This window comes from Varroa destructor, unplaced genomic scaffold, assembly GCF_002443255.2.
Source record: "Varroa destructor unplaced genomic scaffold, Vdes_3.0 BEIS01000001.1, whole genome shotgun sequence".
NCBI lineage: Eukaryota > Metazoa > Arthropoda > Arachnida > Mesostigmata > Varroidae > Varroa > Varroa destructor.
Window position 1 is genome coordinate 24,710,551 of NW_019211454.1, and position 22,335 is coordinate 24,732,885.

At 39.8% G+C, this 22,335-nt stretch overlaps 1 long non-coding RNA gene across 5 annotated transcripts in view; it reads left to right on the top strand.

The window, feature by feature from the left end:
* LOC111255434 (uncharacterized) overlaps window positions 1–22,335 on the top strand; it is a 42,979-nt gene that overhangs the window by 5,012 nt on the left and 15,632 nt on the right. For 2 of the 5 annotated variants that reach the window (XR_015319636.1, XR_015319639.1), the window contains exon 5: window positions 5,963–6,085. This is a non-coding gene — a long non-coding RNA (uncharacterized LOC111255434). Of the gene's footprint in view, window positions 1–5,962; window positions 8,474–15,804; window positions 15,937–22,335 lie in introns of those variants that run through there. The other 3 variants (XR_015319637.1, XR_015319638.1, XR_002675473.2) reach the window with 3 other exon arrangements.

The window sequence follows — 22,335 nt, forward strand, 5'->3', positions numbered from 1 at the left end:
TATATAGATCGTATCTGATTGGTGTGAAAATTCCATACAGTTAATGGACTGGTATACATTTGTCGAGCAGCAGAGCCTGTTATGGTAGAAGATAGCAATACAGTTAGTTAATCGTTTGTATATGTAAAAAGATAGATATGTACGAGCGGGTCCAGCAGATGTTATTCTATTGGTATGACAACGAGTTTTGTGTCACTTTTAACACAGAGAATGGATTTTTCCTTTACACGCTAAATGAGCAAATTCAATTAAAATGATCGCGGTTGTAAAAATGGTAAGCACGGTCATACGAAGCGAAATGGTCCACATCTTTCAATGCACCACTTATCGATTAATACTGCAATAATAATAGTAATTTGCTTAACTAAACCCGCCTCATTCCAGCATTAACCCACTATCTTTCGAAGTCAGACCCATATGATTCGCCACAAGGTAAAATGGATTACTTTACGTGAAATTACACAACCGGACGCTATGTTGGGAAAGCCAGTTGTTTGCCCAGCTATAAAATTGCATACCTTCCCTTTACATATACAGGGTATACGTCCAAGACGACAGAATTGTTTCTAGTTAGTTAACTAGAAGTAGCTCTGTTTATCGTAGGCCGTTCTCTTGTGGCAATCTACCGAGAATGCCAGTCTATACAGGGTATCTATACCCTTCACCAACAAACGCACACGTCTACAATTGAATCCGTTGCTGCCTGTAATCGGTCTCCGTTGCTAGGAGTTCCTCATTGCACTCGGAGGCTGAGGCTTTATCAGTAGCTGATTTTCCATCAAGTGTGCTTGCAGTACAGGCCGCATTGCCCTATGCAGACTAGCCGCATAAGAGAGCCTGTTGTAATTGGATTGCATAGGTTTTGCATGTGAGGAAGGACCTATTTGCGCTACAAAGGATTATGTGTTGGAAAAAAAAGCGCATATCTATCTATTGGATTGTCCGTCAGCATTCTAAGCGTCTAATGGTAACACGCTATAATAAACAGGACACTTTGGCAAAAAAAAAATAGGCCCTCAAACCGTTCCCTGTTAGCCTTATTATCCTGAATCATCTCGGTGGAACGGTCACTGCAAGTGTTGATCGTTTAATAAAGTTAACTTTTATTCTTCAACTTGAAAAAATTCTCAACTAGAAACGTCCAATAATTCGGATATTTATTTTAACAAGTGGTCAGATTTGCTTTTGCATTCGTAGATGACGAATTCTACAAAGGTGTACGCGGTTTAGACGTCGTTTATTTTCTCGAAAGTGAGATTACCTAGAATATAAAAATAGAGGTTTTGGTTCTTATATTGTCATTGAAAAAACTTTATGTAAACGAATCTGTGTTTTTTTTCCGTTGATCGGACACGGAACATACACGATCGTTGCGTAACAGATGTCCGGGCGTCTTCACGCTTTTACCCATATAGCCATCGGCTAAAAAAGATGTTACCAATTCCCTTTCCGATAGTTTTGCAAATTTATCATTGCGCTGCTTGGTACACACGCACGAAGTTTTCCTTCATTCTAGATGAGGCCCCAAGGATACATCTTAAGGTCCTATCCCTACTTGTTTTCAATAAAAACGCGCCTGTTTTTCGTAGCATTGTTATGACTCCCCCATTGTGAGCGGTTAACTCGTACGCTGATTCGTCTACACAGGTCACGATCTTCCGCTGTTTTCATACCACAGCTTTCTGAGTGCATGTGTGTGTATACGACATTTCAGTGCACTGAACACTAATGAATGCCCTTCACTCGGTAACCAATGGCTCGTTTACACCAGTAGGGGGCCATCGATTCACCTGATCATTGTATGTTTCATAAAAAATATTCCAGACAAAACGTCTGAATTGTGCACGCTAGGATTTGGCAAAAAAGCACGCGTCGGCTACTGAATAGCGGCCAGTTTTCGGATACGGAACGAGAACGGTTGGATCGAGAATTTTTTCCTATTGATCGTTCGTCAATGATGAGAGAACAGTGTCAACTTAAGCCAGTCATATACTGCAGTGTCTGTATGATCTAGGATTAGTGCATTTCCGTTTTGTAATCGTATATACATTGGTGTAGACCGTTGCACCCCATATATTGCAACCCGTTTGGTAGTCAGTGGACCGTGTTAGTGCTTTGAATTGATTTTCGATAACTATCAGAGCAGTACGATGATGAGGTCGAAGTCAACGAGGTCTAACATTTGATAATATCACTGAGCGTCATTTAATACATAACATATGTTTCCCCTAACAAGTAGAGATACGAGACAAATTCAGGCCCAAATAAAGACCTTGCGCTTTTTGAGCAGCAATGCAAGCATTTCAAAGGCCGCTTGGCTCTATTGCCGCGAAGAGCAAACATAGATGGAACAGGCCACTTGAATAAGTATTATGTTTTAGTCAACAAAGCGTACTATATATTAACGGAATTGTCTGTTAATCAACAATTTCACTATTGCTATGTATTTCCTTACTGAGTGTACATTAATATCTCCTCTACTCGTTTAGGTTACGATTTTTGTAACGTAGGTTACGATTTACGAAATTTTCGTATTGTTAATTTTTTTCTATATGCCAAACGGGAAATCAATCAAACCTTGTTTGGCAAATATTTTGTTAAGGCTTATTTTTTTTTTCGTTTATATCTCGCACAAAATAACCACGTGTGTTTACATGTTTGCCCATTGATTAAAACTAACTCTACAATTAAAGCTTCGATGGAGATATTTTTGTTGTTTAGCGCCAACTTTTTAAACGCTTATTTAAGTTCCTACGGCTGCGCCAATGTTCTTCAATCATATCACGCGTTTCATCCCTTATTAGGTTAGGTCTGCGGCCCATATTACCGTTTTAGCTGATATGCCTCAACTGATAAGGAATAGCAAAGCAAGACGTTAACGGTCCATTGTCTTGACGTGTTTCGTAACGTGAACAGTTTGGCCACAGTTGCTAGTGCTTGCAATAGTTGATCTTTGAATCAGTTGGAAGCCGGCCAGCTATTTGCTTTAAGTTATCAATACTGTGCTTGCTTCATTCCTGTTTAGAGTATTACCTCGTAGCCTAGCTTTTACCATGATTATAAACATTCTACATTTAAAAATGTTCGTGTCTACCCTCTCTGAACGAACGAAACGAGTTACCTTTTCAGGTCGGCATTATGGGCAGAAAATATGACAGGTCTTGCTGGGCTTATCTAGTCCAGCTGAATCCAACCATACACGCATCTCTTTCGGAAACTGATCGGCACACAGTTTTTGATTGTTATATAACGATTCTATCAATTTGGACATTTGGCTACACTTACATTTGGACATGGCTAGGTGTCTCTCGTTTCTTTGAAAAGGATACCCATTAGCCACGAAGACTACTCACATATTTCTTCATCAGCCCTCTCTAGTTGACGCGCGCTAATATTCTTGTCTTTCTCCCGTTTCGTCATTATTCGTATCATTTTATTATATTTGGAAATAGTTCGAGACGTGGATTGAACGCTTCTATAACTCAGAGTGCCACAAACTGATGAAATTTCGACTCTATAGAGATTTCTATTCTACTTTTCCTAGATCTCGCCTACACTATTGGACAGGTCTCACTATACACGATAAGAACAGGAAGATCAACATTCCTTCCAACATTGATTGAAGCTAATATGCTAACACGTAGAGCTGTGGCACCTTCGTCGATAGTCATTGCTCAGCAATGCTTGTCCAATCCGTGAGTCCACACTTCAATGCAGCTTCCAAGGCACTTTTCTTTTTTGCTTTCTCTTCATCGCTAGCCAGCGCCAGAAGCATCCACGCAATGGGCGCAACACCTCACGTTGTCGATATCAGTTCAGCTGAACTGAATACGTAGTGTCAGTAGCAAATATTCCTCAATGTTTCGAATTTTACGTGGGGTATCGCCGTTGAGCAATGCATCGGGCAGACAGTTGGCTTCCAGCATGAAACGAAGCTTATCTATGCCCAGTTTTGCAAGAACCCCTACATCAATCATACGTGTGGTACCGCTACGCTCGTAATAATCGGCACGTAAATGGATGCATCTATAAGGCGACTTTTCACCGTCACAACCGCGTATGTCGGCTTCTAAGCGCTTCAATCAAATGTATATCACTATTTCATGGCATAGCGATGGCGGGTTGATGAAAATAGTTGGCCCGGCATGAGCCCTTGTTTTTTTAGAGATGTGTGATTTTCTGCTGGTTTCCTAGGCAGCCGTATCTGACATGAAGCTCGCCTGGTCAGTCTCTTAAATTGTGGCCGCTCTCGTGGAGCTCTGGAGTGCGCGCAGTCGACCGTCGGAGGCCGCGCGGCTATCAAAAGAGCAAATAGAACTTTGTTCTTCGTTCACTCCAAATTCGAATTGCTGACCTTAGAATTCATTAATTAAAAGCCTGAACTCTGCCGGTTTCATCATCAATTTTGAAGACGGCGCCAGCACTGCCATCGCACATCCCGAAATAGGCTTTTAGAATAGACTGGCCGAACAGTTGAGAGGTGATTTCAGAAGCGTGAAAAAAATTAATGGCTCGAGCAAATGCCAAGTGTTAGATAGTGATATGATATACAATATGCAGATAGTTCGTTCCGATATGCAATACAACCGTCCGTCTTTTGTACTAGGAGGCATATTTCAGCTCAATTTGGCTGTTTCATCCAACCCGTACCCTAACGGGACGGAGACGATAGAGTTTTTGAGGGAACAGCCTAAGATCTAGATTTAGATGGCGCTTACTACTAGCTGGGTAGTCTGGAGGTTTAAAGCTCGAAATAATTGCCGAAAATTAAAAGAAGGATTAAATTAATTAAAAAAGGAAAAGCTTGAGTATTTTTCAAGCTTGTGCCCTGAAAACTACCCGGCGAAATTGTAAAAGTAAACTAAAAACTCTGTAAAATTCTTTTATCCTTTATTTCTTTTGGTTGAACTTCTTGCTTCTAAACTTTTTGCTACTACTCGAAATTTATTCCTTGTTTTAGCTCAGTGTGCTTTTCGAAATACACCCGACAAGTATTTTTGGTCAAACCATCAAAAATATTCGCCGCATAAGTTCTACGAAAAGGGGAACTTACCTCGACGTTTTCTCTACAGTCTTCATTGTCTATAATATCGTAAGCGGTCTTTAAGTCCTCCTCTGCAGCCCTTTGCTATACAACTTCCCCTCAATTTCGCTTTCGTTGATTTGGCCTCAGACAACGCCCCAATCGCTGACAGGAGGTTTTGATTGGCAAATGTACCAGTCGCGTATCCAGTGCGCACGCTTCGTTGCAAAAAAAAAACTGCTGACAGACCAGTGGTAGCGGCACTAGGAAACAGTTACGACGACTGTGACGTTTCTATACAATTTTTTTCACTCGTGCTAGGTGGTTCTTTGCTGCTTTTAGTCCCGTATTTACTTTCTTAATCTAGAGCTAAATACAGTAAATGTTACCGATAACAACTATGAGAATGGTATTACTACGAGATAGCTAAAAACATACAATTTGAGGACCATCTGATCTTTGTCATGTTATGACGAGTACGAAACGTAAAACAGAAAAAAAAAAACATATGATTTTATGGGACAGACGCAGCAAAAAAGAAATTTAGGAGAAGTAGATATCTTTAGCTGGCCTTATATGTGCGGCGTAGAGTTTGTCCAATTGAGCTCAATTTTTCCAGATGTCGGGAAGTTTTAGATGGTAATCGCTGATATCTGCGAAAAGGCGATCAATTGTAAAAAATCAATTATTCAAACAACCAAGTTTGCTTTAGGTTCCTCTCTTTTGTAAATTTTAAAATTTAAGCTGCAGGCAAGAGAGTTGCGATAAGTCTATGAACAAAATGTACCTAGGTATAAGGTCCGTGAATCATAACCATATCAAATTGAACTGTATGAAAATACTTCAAGGGAATAATGTATACTTCGGACAGATCTTTTAGGGATAAGTGATATAATCATGCATCAGCTCTCTTTAAAGTGCCGCTAATTCCTCTTACAGCTGTTGTGATGAAATACGTTTTTCTTAAATAGAGAGAACTAAGCGGGTCCATCTGTACCTCAAGGCAAACACCCAACTCTCCGAGCCTCGATGTCTCAACCCAACTATTGCTACTTGCGGAAAGTACGTTGGTCAATTTCTAAAAAAATAATAAATTATAAATAAGTGGACCGGCTTTACATACGACTCAGCCTAAGCTGCAAATTATATACAGCCGAAAATAAAATCCATCGATAGAGCTCTCTAACCAAGCGTTTAGTGTTGGCTTTTACTCCGAAAAAAAGTTACGTTTTTTTAATACGGTTAGAACTACACTATCGAAAGCGAGTTATCTACGCTGAACGAAATCCTATGCTATGGCCAGGACTGTGCAAAGTAAGACTAACTGAAAATATTGTTCTGAAGCTGACAGAATTTAGAAACAATTTAGGAACACTGAAGACTATTTTGTCTTCTTCTTCTTATTACTATTATTATTTTGATAGGGTTTTTTCTTTTTTCTAAAAGTGGTGGACAATGGACGAGATGTTGGGTCTCACTTAATATCTAGTTTCACATTCACTGTTTTGGTCGCTGCTGCATCTACTTTATGGACAACGAAATTCCGCACCTATTTATTTAACCAATATTGAACCTTATTTCCTGAAACCCAGAACACGTAAACGGTAACATATTCACTCAGTAAAATTCGTATCTATACCATAGAGAGACTCACAGAACAGATATAATATATTTCACTGTAGTAAATTCAAGGTCGAAGCTTTAGCTATCAACGTACAGGCCCGAAGCATTATATGATAGAGTCTGTTTTTCAAGGATTTAAAAGAATATAAAAAAAAAAATGCGCTTCTCTCTGGCTCGTGTTGAGAGACGACGAAGGTAATTGCGACTGCTTTTGTAAACCGACTTCGGGTTTTTTTTTTCTTAATCTATCTCCAGGTGTAGGTCGTTAGTGTAGTAATCGTGCATTTGATGATGAATTCGGAGCTTTTCTTTAAGGGGTTCTAAAAGAACGGAATCAGTCCTTCACATATATTTCTAGCTGTATAAATATGTGCTATTCGTTAGACGTCCCGTTTTCTGTTTTTCCTAATAATGGTAATAACTATAACGTGAACAGCAATGTTGAAAGCGAAATTCGCTGCTACAAGAACAATGATTCAGTCGTTTCGTATAGCCATTTTGTTCTGTGTCAGACGCGATGCGTACAACGTTTGCCCACCAGTGAAATACACCTTAGGTTGGTGTACTTTTGCTATTTTATTTCCACACAAGCTAATTCTAACGGTGTTGGCAAAAATAGGCCACGAGACGGTTGACCTGTGGACACAAAAAGCATGGCGTGACATTATTTGTTCTAGTATGCGTTTTCAGAGATAAGCGTGTTGTCCTCATTTTAATGCTGCCTTTACTAAATCATACATATACGTACTCGAAGATTATAAGTCATGTTTGAATCGATAGAGATAATAATTTCTTATCCTTAATTATGAATGTAAAGGACAAATATAAAAACTTAACGTAATATTTCAGCCCCAAAGATTTGAACACGGACTTCGACTGGCATTTGCAATCAGGAACAATACGCGTATAGATGAATAGACGTCATTGCTGGCGTATGTACAAAAAATATTACGCTAACGTGTTTAGAAGTTAATAATATTTAAACTACTTTCAACTTTACTCGATAGCGTTTTGTTGTTGTTGTACGATGAAAGTGGTGCAGTAGAGAGCAAATTTCCGCATAAGACCACAGATACTCCGAGCGTGCATTGAGGTTGAGAACGATAGAGTGTCAAGTTCTTCGGCGTATGCGGGCGCTCACCATACGGATGCGCAAAGAGATTGCATTGAACTAACTCGTAACTTGTCTGCAAAAGCGACTGGGAAAGACGAGAGAAGTTAATTAATTTCCTACAAGACTGTTTCGATTTGCATTTTGTAATTAAAATATCTCATTTCACTCAACTGCTAACGTGTTTTTTGCCGGCGGAAAAAGCATTGTCGAGCATAAGATTACACGTCTCTCTTCTTCGGTGGTCGATACTATTACTTCTTTGCCACCTCTGTGTTTGTGTCCGCAGATATATATTGAGGCCGTGTTAAGTGCTATGAAAGCAAGGCAGCATTCTATGTTCCAGGCGTGTGTAAACATACCGCACGGTCTCCTTATCTGCATTTTATGGTCGCAACAACTGAATCAGTTCTATCGTGACACGCGCTTCCTCGCGATTTATACGTATTACTACGTGAATGCTATTTAAAACAACACGTATTAAGGCTGACTAAACTTTCACTATGTCCTGACAAAAAAAAAAAAACACTCAATTTTTATAAGATTTGGTAATATTAGAAAATCATCCATTCTGCTATATGAGACAATGCACGCATACGTTCCGTGGGAGTTCATCGTTAATCGAGATGAAAAAGTACAGCGTCAGAATAATGCAGTAATATCACTGAATAAAAAACGCTACACTTTAATGTAATGCCCTATTTTTTATTGAATTTTCTTCTTGAACGCGAAACAAAAAATTTTTAGAAGAGTACAACAAAAAACACCAAGATACTACCTTGGTACTTTTTGTTGTATTATATTATATATATATATATATATAATATAGTATATATATATATATATTAAATATGCATAGAAGATTCTTCTGCCGCCGAATCAAAGTTGACGAAAAACTAAACTTTAAGTATGAAAGAATCCTAGGATGCGATTAGAAATCATGGTCTCACGACTTGACTTGGAGGGAATAGGAGTACTCGTGATACTGGAAGGGAATAGTACTGTCTAAGTTTCACTTTGTTTTTCTTCCACCCTATTCGAGTCCACCATGATACTGATAGGGTATTATCATAAGTTAGAGATAATGATTTACCTTTCTATTATGTAACTCAGCCTTCTATTAAGGTGGATAAAGGGCATAAGATGTCTCGATTCTCCGTAGATAACCCCCAACTTTCCCTCGTCTACAACTTGAAAAGAGGTTCCTGGTATTCGAAGTATGGACACAACGTTAGATTACAAGTTAGGACTCGCTTGAATTCAACAATAAGGTTCCCGGTATCATTATACAGCAAAAAGAGAGGGCCAAGTTATAAAAGATGAGAACAATCATTAATTACAAAGAATAATTTAAACACCTCTATCTAAATGACAATACTAGAGCCACGGCTCTATCTACATTTAATGCGATATCGTTCTACAATTCGACAATTGTTTCATTTCGTCGATCAGTTTAGCGGCACGTTAAACGTACATTGTTTACTTTCTAAGTTATTAAAATGCTGTTATTGTTTAATAAATCTAGTTTATTAATTCTGTTAGTTGAAATTGTGCTTTCGCGAACCAGCATCTCCTTCATACTTTACTTTGATACCTTTCCCAATACCCTATAATAACGTCACACACTCCTCGAAGTAATAATGGCTCCGTGTTTATATACATATATTTAATAATCAACCCATTTATTCAGGTCGAAAGCAGCAAATGCAAATGATTGACCTACATTCCAAATACCACGTACAATCATCCCCCTCGAAAATTTGCAGTCATATTATGTTTGGAGGCTGGTCGCTTCACGTCTGAATTCATTTTTTAGTTAAAAGGTCAATTTTAGTCGTACGCTTGGGTTCGTTGTGACAGCACCGCATTCATGCCTATCCTAGGGAGTCCTGACAGATTGACCAACTTGCTTGCCGAATTGCGACCTCAAAGCCATGATCGTCAGCGGCGTCTAGTGGACTTGTGTATAGACAGTGAACGCATAGCGGAGCCATGGACTACACAGACTCAGTTGATGGTATCTGAGTCGCAGCCATGTCTTTACCTTTCGCCGTGTGCTTTTGTCAGGCGTCGCCGCTTTGGTTATCTCATATCTTGGGTGTGGTGGCCGTTGACCCTCGCTGCTTTCTGGATCACTTAGATCTTCATTGGCCACCAGCAAATCCTGCCTGGGGCAACTCTCTGAGTGGCTATTTAACGTTTATGGATCGCCGTCCGAGCAGAAGTCCGACTCTGTCCAACGTAGAGGGCTGATATCGCTGGTCGTCGCCGTCCAAACTGGCATATAACCGCCAACTAGAGAGACGTCGTGAGAGACGACGACAAGCAAAGAGGCAGCCGTTGACGACTACATTGAATTGCTGCGAATAATACCCAATACACTCTACCGCGTTTTCGTCAGAGAAAAAAGGATAAATCTTGGGCCACATGTACAGCCCATTGATAAGCTCAGCGCAGAAGTACGAGCACACGGAAAGTAGGATAGAAATATCAATGCTATTTAGATTCTCGTGAACCTAAAAAGATACATCTCTGTCAGGAAGTGTTCTATTGTTGAATTATGACCAATAATAAAGACAAGTGTTGACTAGACCGAACGTGAGGGCACGTAACGGTCTTCGAGTACGAACATAGACTGAACACTTTTCTGTTAAGAGCCAGCTGTCTGAAGTAACGTAGAAAACCAACATATGACGTAATGTTGAACCTCTTTCAATAAGATCCGCTACCCTTTAGAGTCAACGTGCTAAAATGAACCGTCTAAACGGGAAATTTCTGTCGAATAGAAACTGAAATTTAGCCTACACAATTAAACCTATCATCTTTTTACAAGTTGCAAGCATATATTCAGGCATATTTAACCCGAAAGACTTAGGGGTCTTTCCTATTGTTTCGTAAAGAAGAAGAAGTTCAAATAGAAGGTTTTCGTCGTGGAAGCTAGCTATTCGAAGCAGCAACGTAAATCGAGATCTATGTACCATAAGCGTGAACATAAAAAGATATTCGGCTGTTCCTACTCAGTCTTCAGAGCACTGAGACGGAGCGAAGTGTTAACAGTAATGTTCCGGAGGCCTTTCTGCTCTACTTGAAGGCAGAGATGTGTGTCGTGCATTGAAACAACTGTCAGTTTCTGTGTTGCAGTCATCGTAGGTTTTCTTTTAGACTACGAATGTCTTTTAGTATTAACATCTATCCAAGGGAATGCATTATACAACACGAGCAGCGAGTACGCTCGTCGCTGCTACACGCGACGAAGTATTTGCAAACGTTGCCGATAGTTTCTGTTGGCAATCTAACGGAAACGAAACTGCGTCCATCACTAGTGGATCATGAGGTAGCCCTTAAGTGTAGTTGGCACCTTTCAACATCAAAAAAAAAAGTTCGTCGAAGGTTGCGGAAGATAGTAGAATAACTGAAAATTAAAATACGCAAATTTGAATTATATGTGTCATACACAAATGCATAGGAAGTGTCTTGTCCACAAGATCTATTGTCGCAGGAATAGCAGAGCCGAGCTTAACACAGATAAGGGATGTGAATCTAATTCAGGTTAAAACGTGCCGTTTAGTTTCTGGAAGGTTTCTAGGAAAGGGGTAAGTCCTTCGGACGAAGGTTATTCTGCACGAAGGATATGCATCAATTGCGCTCTCGACTACATGCGAGATGTAGGTAAAGGGCATTCAAACGAATCTGCCTTGCATGCATGGTGATACGGACAGGTATTAAAAGAGTGTTCGTTATCAATTCGGCGGCTTGTGTCTTTAACCACCTACATAGAAAATTAGCAAGCTAGGTAGATACCGTTCTAAGTTTTGAAAAATATGAATACTGACTTCTCTGATCAGGACGAAGGTCGGTCGGATAGCGTCGCAGTCGTGTCTCATAGTCTAATTTAGCTTGTTTAACTTTAGCTTTAGCCTTCGTTCTTTAGCTTTGCTAATTACTAACCACACAATTTGTACGGAGGTTTGCTACACTTAAGATTTTACTACAGTTCAAATCAGAGCTACGACACGATTGATATCCCGTACTGGTCGACTACGATGCTTTGAGAAATCCGTTCGCCTTTGCTATGGTGCGTTGTACTATAGTATTATTGAGTCATAAACACTGAGAGCCACAGGAGTGCGAGGAGAGAAGAAGAGATGAACATAAATTTTTCCTCTCCTCAGGTTTATGATAATGACTTGTATGGTGGCAGATAACGGACGATGGCTTCACTTGAAGCCAGTACTGTGAGGTGGGGTGAGCTTTCGGTTATTAGCAAAAGGCGTGCATACAAGGCTGAAGAGAAAAGCTCTAGAACGAGAAGAGCTGGCCCATTGAAGCCCGAGGGGCTGCAGAACTGTTTATCGCGGTACGAAGCTCTGAGATTTGAAGCAGATTAGAACAATGATAAGGGTTCATGACGGATATAAGAGGCAAATGCTCCAATGAATGGGCAGCTATATTAATATTCCGAGGAACAGCGTCTCGTAGAAGGAACTTCATTAGTGCGACAGTCAAGAAGAGAGAGAGAGAGAGAGAGAGAGAGAGAGAGAAATTACGAAATTAGTATAAAGGTGTGTTAAGGAAGGGCTTTCTACATACCCCCCCCCCCCCCAACACGTAACTAAACAGCCTGGTTGGCAAACCTGGCCGACATCAAATGTTGTAGTGATTAATAGCTCTGTAGACGGTAATGTCTGGCTTTAATGCACACCATGACCGTATGTATATCTTCAGCACCTTCTATATGTACATATATAAAACCAGGCTGGTTGAGTCTTAGGGCCGCCCACAGCCTCTTGTGCTGTGCTTACATACTTAATAATATTATTTTATTTGCCTTGCTACAATTAAGCCGCAGGATTCTCTGGCTTACTGGCTAAGTAAGTTTAACTTTGTCTAGACTTTTGCATGACCTGCTCAGGGGCTTATACAGCGAAATTCTGATGTTTCTAAAATTGACCAGAGGGTGACAGTACTTCAGGCTTCCGACGTCTTACACAAGCCCGCGGCAACGGACCTACATAACTAGACTTCCTATCGATCTGAAGTATATCTTGTTGTAGTTGTAGTATACGTGGTAATTACGATCGTCTGCTTTGCACGGCATTATCGATGCTTATCTTCTCCCACCGGATTCGAAAATCCCTTATTAAAGGAATAAAAACAAACAGGCTTTCGTGGCTTTCTCCAATAAACATGCACAAGTTGCAAACCGCATTCCGATTCACGTGGTTTAGCCCATGTCAGTTTTACGTAAGGTTTTATCTATACCCTTTGATGATAGGTTAGGAATTCCAAGACCTTGGCTAATTTTGGCAAGACCGGTCCTGGTTCATTTGAACCAATTCAATATATGGAACCTTTGTCTAAAGTGAACCCTTTGATCTCCTACTTTTGCTATAATATGTTTATTAGCGCCGTCCACTGTGGACAGGATCGCTGATGTGCCATGATCGACACACTACAGATAACACTTTTTAATGGCTGCCAAATGAACTGGCGGTCCCCCAGTATCGGCTTCGGGCCTTTACAGTGCCAATACAAATGGCATTTGCCTCCTGGTACTGTGGCAAAGTTGACGAATTTAGATTTTTCGGTTTTTCTGAAGAGGAGAAGCCAAAAAAGCACTGAATTCGAACTTGACCTTCAGCTAACTTAGCAAGGTTTGTTTGTCACGTAAATCCTTGGGCATTTTCCCGTAGCGCCAGAAGAACAACTCAGGCTTCCTCTAAAAAGAGACGTCTGTGCAGTTCCTCCGTAAAGCACAGGACGTCCCTCACGGATACTCTTGCTCTCGAGGCGTCAGTTGATCGACCAACTACTCGCGAATTCTTTGGCCCACCTCTTTGGCCGGGCCTTGTCAAACGCCATTGTGGCAACGTCCTCCAGTTGCTTAGATGACCTAGTTACTAGTAGGATCGTTATGGCATTCACATCGCCAGTTATATTCCACCACAACGGTACTAAAGTATAGCGGAACAATTTAGTTGTATCCTTGGCTGGCAACAGCGAATGTTTTGTACTCATATAACCCCTAGTATTTATTATATTCGCTTCACTACGATATATCTACCATTGCAGCAACGTCCTTCTACACAATGATAAAATAATTGATCTAACGAATTCAGCAAAAACTGGCCTTTTTTTTTTTAATACCGCTCAGCTGTGTGAACACTATTCGAACAAACATTAGAGAATCATGGCTGAAAAATATACCTGCTGTTTACAGACATTTTCTAATGCTCAATACATTACTAAATAAACAGGTTTAATAAAATACTAGATAAAGAGATTTAAGTTATACTTATTGTTTTCTAGAAGTGGTGTGTTCAATTCATGCGCGATACTGGGAAGTTATCCTATGTATGTAAGTAAACCGCCTTCACGGCTAAAGCTTTGGACTTCCGAGGGCCTACCATACACCAGATTGCAGTTGGCATTATTGACCTTTGCGATTTCATATATTTTCCTTGTGTTCACATTTTGATTGAAGCGTCATGTAAACATCTTGTCGTCAGCCAAACGGAAGCTTCCGGCAGTGAATAAAAACGAAGACTAGACAATTTTATATTATACTTCCTTCTGTCTATAGAGGCGTGTGAAAGCGAAGTAATCGAAGCGACATTATTATCCCAACAATAAGCTCATACACAAGATGCTTCCTTATAGCCATCATTCTAAAAGTTTTTACTATAAAACATTTTTTTTTTTTTACTACACAACTTTTTACTATAGCTTAAGCACACGCATGCCCCTAAATATACCGCTTTAACTCACGGATTTGTATCGCATAAATGCGTCTGGTTCCAGGCCCAGCTTTAGTCTAGCCGAATTATATTCGCTTTTAGTGTAGCAGTATGATGATGATAGACTACTTTGCATCAATTCAATATGGCCCCTTTTACTACCCAAGCTTGTCGTAAGCGATGTATTGACTCGATACGTATAGGCTCACAATTGAATGTTTGGACAAAAACGCGAGGGTTTCAAATTGAAGTAGAGGTGGGTTAGAGGTAGAATTGACCCTTCAGTAACTGTCATTTTACCTTGGTCGAGTATCAAGCGGAAACGTAATTCGGTGGGTACGATGGATATTATTTGTAATTTGCTTTTCACATCAACAACCCGCCAGATAGCTGATACCTCTTTCTAGCAGAGCCTGGAAGCGTAGAATATTACGTCGTGCTGAAAGCTATCACTACCCCGGATGTCTAACTAGCTTTTGACCAACGATGGACCCAGCAAAAAGGCGAGCTACACTAGAAAGAGCCCTTCTCCAGTCCGTTTCTCCTAGCATCCAATTAACTGTGCTCCCGGAGAGCAATCCAATAGAAGGCATCGTCGTACGGGCGAAGCAATGCTAAAGAAGGATAAATACTACATGATGATGGTCGTTGCATGCAGAGCAGAAGCGAGTATTCCATTCTGCTTAGAAAATCTCATAAGTGAACACTGTAAAGATACAAAATGACAGACTAGGAAAGAGAATACCGGAAGATACGTGAAGACTGCGGAGAGAGCCTGCACGCTGCGACTGGCGTTGTCGACGTCTCGCAGTTCGTACGCCGTTTCGAAAAACTACGTTACTGCAGATGTTTGTCTTGATAGTCCTAGTAGTAATAAAGATTGTTAGGTCCCCAGGCGCGTTTTTTACCTGTCTTGTGCCACTCACATAGAAGTGGGTGCAAAAACCGATTTTGCGGGTCCAACCCAGCACTAAATGCTTGCTTATGCTATTGGCACTGGTAGTGCAATGAGAATATTGGACCCAGCTGACCAAATGGGATGGGATGTGATAGAGCTTATTACTGAGCAATGAGTTATGCCATGTTTATAGATATCCAACAGCTTATGGTAAGTGCTCGATGCACAACTAATTGGCATTAGTATTGTGTGCCTCTTGAGAACATTATGTTCTATCATGTGCATAATCATCCAGAGGCGAATGATCGCTCGATTCTCACTGACGTTCCCAGTACCGTGAAATTGTTTGTCTACTATAACAGATATTCATATCCTGTTTCCTCTAAAACAGTATTAATTTTTTCATTTTCAGGAAAGAAAGTGGCACACGAGAATTCAGCAATAAAACGCTTATTTTTTTTTATAGCATGTACTTACTTCAATGAACGAAGCCTAGAGACGCATTCAAAAACATAGCATAACAGCAATTAGAGTGCCGTATCAAATCATTTACTGAGCAAACAGAACACTTAACAGTGTTGTTTTTGACAATTATTTAATGTAAACTTCAATCTGTAATAATATATTAGTCATATTTTTTTTTACTCTTTTGACCACTGTTTTGAAGCACATACATCCGAAACCTAAATTATAACTGATATTGGTGAATTAGGCAGTGTTACGCATCTAGATTGATTTTAAGATGATGTCTTTCTCTGAGTGAATCGACGCAAGGCTGTGCAGATACCATAAGCCTACAGTGTCTAAACGATTTTCTATCTCATTCTCAAGAACATGCTAAACCTCCCAGGGGCTGTGGGTCTAAAAAGCTGTGAGTGATATTGGAGTTTTTCTTGTGAAATATCCATAAATATTTTCCTCTGGAAACCTCATCAAGATCTGACTATGTTGACGCTATAGGCGAAAAATCCTTTATCTAAGGAATCTACGCGACTCACGGTACCAAACCGTTTAGTGGGATAGAGCCCAATATCAGCAGAGCGCTAAAGGCCGTTTAATAGCACTTTTTGCCCTCCCACTGTCTTCGACACTTTGATCCAGCTTCGCCTCGCTATCCCGCACTGATTTCAGATTTCCTCACGTTTCGTTAGCACCCAATTGAATTACGACGTTTAAAATATCTGGGAAGCCTAAGTCCGTATTTTGTCTCAAAATCCGCCGCCGCTATTATGCACTGTAGCGGCCATTTTGTTAGGCCTCATAATTGTGGCATATCGTTTTAAGCAGATGATGCCTGTTCCTTTCTGACACCGGAAGCTCGCCAAACTCTATTGAGTAATATTGTAAATGACAGGCATAATGTCATTTCAATGTAATCTATCGTTCTTCCTCACGTATGAGCACGTTACTACATCTACAAGCACTGTATGTGTGTCCGCAATATAGGTGTTGATTTAGGGACGAATCAGGCCAGTGTTGACAGCTAGGTAAAGCTCGATTCTTTTTTTGTAAAGGATAAAAATATTACGTTGTTTAATCAGTATGCACTCAACGCTTTACGTCTACCGAAAATGGCCGGGTTGAACACCTCACGAGGTGGGTTGGATTGCTGGGTCTGTACTTTTAGGAACAAGTGTTCTAAAAGGAACAGATTGATTCTAAGAGATCTAATCTAGAGACCTCCATGACCACGCTCTAGCAATTCTTGTTTCTTTTTTTAACAGTCTACCTTATGACTTTCTAACAAATCTAAAATTAATGTTCGCGAAATAGATTTTAGAGTAGTAAAAAGTGGAAAGAGGAAAAACGAATTTTCGTAGCCAAAATTAGTTTCACGTCCCAAGATGTGATGTTTTATTCAGACACTATGATTTTTTTACTATTTTCTAGTTAGAAGATAATATGTCTGGAACGCATTTTATTAACTAAAGTATTATTTCAGTCGATTTGTATAGAACTTGTACGGCTAGCATGCACACTACAAAATGAGCGCTTACGTAACAAAAAAATATTTAGTTAAATTAAGAGTTAAAGATGGTTGCAATGCTGAAAGAGCCTCCGTTTGAAAAAATGCAACTATAATATTACCAGCGTAATGAAGCCGGTAAGCTTATAAGGTCAATAATAAAATTATTACACAAATTAATTATATTAATTAACTAATAGTAATGTACTTGTTTCTAAGTGTTCATGGGGTGATTAATGGTGTAGGAGGTATTACGCATGTAACTATGGGCGATCCGACACACACATCCAGTCCGAGGTCCTGTTCAGAACATTAATACCTATTAAGTGATCGATAGAGTATTCTATGAATTTATTTTTCATCAGCGTCATCAAACATTCTGTGTCCCGATAATTCCTTTACCCTTTCGGTTCACTTTGTGACAAAAATATCAACTTTCAAGCCAAGAATTATCGACCATATCTTAAATATCTAAATGGTATTGCAAAAATACGTGTGGGAACGATAAAGTCGTACATAGCTGTTTTCCATAGTTCGACGAACCATATCCTCCCTTCACCCATGACATATACATGTGTACCTGCAAACGTCATCATAGATATTGATATAAATGATAATATTTGCGCCATATACTACCTATTTATTTCATTTAATACTTTTTAAGTAGTCATAATAAAAATGCTTTAAAAAAATCCATTTGTGGGCAGAGACGATCATTTTCCACCTGTTCCATGGTTTTTTTTTATTTGAGATTTGAATTGTTCCATCTTGAGCACTGACAATACTGTTGTCTGCTGTAGGCTTAAGAACCTATTTCCTTTGAGCAACTGTCCCTAACCCGCATACCCCCACCCTGGCCCGGTGTCTGCGTGGTGGCGGTCGACACCTGCCCCTTTGTACCATCAGCATCGTTATTTTCATTGCACATCCAATTCGTCTGTTTTATGGTATGCCAAGCTGCCATTTTTAAATGTCAGTGTTCATCGTTGTGTCCTTTCATTTTGTTGTTTTGAGAATTTTTTCCACAGCCCATCAATCTACTGCGTGAATAGTTGCTAAAGGAGTTGCAATATTCAGAAAGATGCAGGACTCTATAGCTGTACCCTGCGTTGGCTCTGCGCATATTCATAAATTTCCGTCCAGAATCCTGTACGGGTGTACATGTATGTATCTGTGCAACTGTTAGAAAGTCGGCATTTTTAAAGTTTGCTATATAAGTGAGCCAATCCATAAGAATTCTCTGACTCAAACAAGAGAATGAAACTGGCCTGTTGAATGGCGATGATCGGGTCGATGTAAAATAAGACTGGGGCAAAAATCGAAAAAGAACGAAAACAAGCTCCCTTAAATGCGCACCATATCGTTGCGGTATGATATAGTTTGTTGAAATCATATTAAAGTGACAGAGAATCATACCAACCATAACGAGCATAATGTAGAAATTGGGTCAATCACAAGGGAATTATAAATATAAACTAAAGTAAAAAAATATGACGCCCGAATAATTTAAGGACTGAAATGGTGTGAATAGATTAAACAAGCAATCCTGAGAAGGTCAATAACGAAACATATATAAACTTCCAATAAGTAATCAACGTTAAGCGTAGAAGCTATACAAGGGCATAATAAGGCCAACAACTAAATATAGACACATAGAGAAGCTCAAGCCCAGACCCGTAACACCAAATCGACACAAATACTTAGCCGAAATTTGTTTGTTAGCGCCCGTGCATAGCTCATTGTGGTGACGCCGGGCGATAGGCTACCAGAATCATCTAATCTATAATGATTACAGGTTTGATTTGTGACTGATATACTGTTCCAATGCGTCTTAGGTTAAATATCTGCCTTACTCGGGCAAACTGTTTATCAGTGTTGATGGGCGGCTTGGGCGAATAAGTTAGACGTTTGCCCGGCACTACACCGAATTCGTCCTCACACCCCCTGGCGATAGAGTAAAAAATATTCTTGACCTATATCTTTTTCAAATATACAACGTCCTTCACAATCATGGACATGGTTATTTTATAATGTACAAGTTAGTCTAGCTAGGTTTCGTGGTAGAGGGCGCTCGATTCATTAGTCCCTGTTTCAAGGTCACTACAGAGCAGAGGTAAACAGCTGTTTACGAAAGAGACAACTATTATGTCATTCTGTAACAATTTGACTAGTCTGGTTGGAATAACAAGTACTTTAACCTCTATCTACCTGCTCGTATCAGGGTCGGACCTATAAATTATGACTAGGTAATGTAACTAGGTACGCGGTAGATGGAGTGCTTTCAATACGCAGAGATAAACTCTAGTCAACGAATAAGCTTTCGATTTATCGTGACTTAGTACAGGAATAACGTTATGAAGTGTTCCCGTTAAATGATGATTATTTTAAATGTGATTAATTTAAACGTGTAACAACCCCTAGCAAGTTGTAACATCAGTAGAAAGGATAAAGAAATTTCAGTGGTTTACATACGGTGCAGACGTGTAAATAGTGTGAGAAAGAGTGAAAGCAAATTTTGCGTTAGATTTTTCATAAATAGATTTTTATAATATAATAATAATAATAATTTGCATAATTTTCTTTGGGCCGAAAAGGTCTGATAAAAATATGCCTCTTAACAAAATACAAAGGTCGTATAAATATCTACGTTTTAAGTATGTGTAGGTATACTAATATAAACGAATTACCTTCAAATTAAACAAAAAACATTAAGTCATGAAATTTGAAAATGCTATAACATAAACTCGTTCTCATTTATTATCGTATGTGATCTACGTATAATCACATGCAATATCTCTTCCGTATCTATATAGGAAAACTTACTATAACTCGCTTAGACTCGCTGTAGCAAACAAGAACTCCGGAATTTTTTCTTTTTAAGGGCCAACTGCACCACCACGAAGGCTACATTATTGTTGAGAATGGCCGGAAGGCCAGGTGCTCGCTAGGATGGGCCTTTCTCTGCCTTACCTCCAGTTGCTTGGGGTTCTTCGAGACGAGGTCACGTCCTATTGTGTCTTTTTTGGCTGCCGTTGTTGTTCTTTGCCTCCTGGCGGTGTGTCAGGCACGTCGCTTCGTCTAACCCCCACTATATGTTACGAGCCCCAATGTTTTATCCCCAACTAACAACAGTTGTTCCGCCCGACCACCATCCAACATAAATGACCGCATAGGCTTGTGTAACTGCAGCTACTTTATGAACTTTTCGCTGAGATTCGCCTGCCTAGCTTCTTTTTAGTTGCCACTGCGGTGCAAGAACCGACAAATTTGTTTAACGAAATATTTACTAGTTGCATATTATTCAAATTAGATTGGTAGAACTAGTGTAGATGGTCGGGATAATTAAGTAGAGAATAAAGTTTTTATAACCTACCCTAATCTTTACAATAGCTGGCAGGTACAAGAAAAAAAGCCGAGGTCGGCAGTGGTCGTGGTGATCTCAGATTCGGAACTGACCCTATACACGATTCTCCCGTACCTCTTTCGTGTAGAGGGCCAATCGTCGGAAACAAAAACTTAGCGACAGTTCCGGACGTAAAGACTCGAAAGATTCATTTAGGTATTTTCCGATGTGATTTCTAAGCAAACTGCAGGTGCATTTGTTACTTGTAGCGCTAATAAGATTTCTACGAACTGATGGAGAATCGGTAAATTAAATATATGTGAGACGGCGATGGCTGCATCCAAAACAATCCTGACACTGAGATGTGGTATAATTCGAATTATGCTAGTTCTTGGATTCAAAGCTTTCAATAGGAGCCGATAGGGTTATAAAAGATGTAAAAATTACATGTGTATCTAGGGGGTTTGGCGATACGCGACAAACACACTGTCTATCATAAGAAAGGCCAACACGTATAACACCGCTATAGCAACGCGCACATGAGCAATAAGTATTTCGACAATAATGATGCCTTTCCTAAAATGCGGAAATTACCCCACTAAGCAGGTAGTTTACATTTGCGCTTCTTTCGCATATATCGAATTGAACGAAACGGATTCTAAGGGATAGATTCCATCGATAAAATTTTCTAGGAAGCCATACTGTGTGTCGACTATGTCATGTGAGCAAGGGCCCGCTATTACTACATTTTAGTAGTTCTAAAGCACACTGTAAAACGCATATCTTTGAAGTTCTTTTGTAGGTCATGTATCGAACGAGTGATTGTGCTTCATCAATACACAAATCATTTTATATTCCCTTTTAGACACTGATAAATACGCAGTAATTTTGAAATGAGTCTATCTAAACGTGTAACATCGCAAGCATGATCTAAACAATATTTCCGCTACTATCTTGATGTATACATGAGAGATATAACGGTGTATGCGTATGTGCACGTACCGCACGCATCTCACAGAGATGGACCTATGGCATTCTTGCTATACTTAACGTCTATACTTACTATAGATATTCCTCGAAAAAATCATACGGGAGCATTGGGCAATACCCATTAAATCGGACATGATAGTTTTACGTCGTGACGATTCATCGATGCATTAAGACGGCTGCGGAATGAGACCGGAACCGATGGACTTAGCATAGCATATTCGTTGGTCCACTGTAGTCGTTTAGGCGCCTCTGTAGCTGCACAGGAAGTCGACGTAGTGACTGGCCGGAAACGGAAATCCCACTAGAGTCCCCTGAAGCAAGAAGACGCTAATCTCAAAAATGGCCTCCTTTTTCGAACGTTCGACCTGACGTCTATTCTTCACTGCCATCTATCGCGCACCTAGCCAGTGGAAATCGTTCGGCAAAAAAGGGTTTATGCAACTGTTAAACAGCAGCGAAGCTCGACTAAGGCAATGCTATACTATTCTCGAGGCTACAACAACCTGCGAGAACGATATGTACGTTTGGATGTTTTAACCTGATTTGTCTGTCAACCGAAATAGCTTGATAAGCAAAATGTGTCCGTTGTTAATGGTGTACACCTCCATTGATCTAAACTATAAGATACTATAACTTATTAAAAC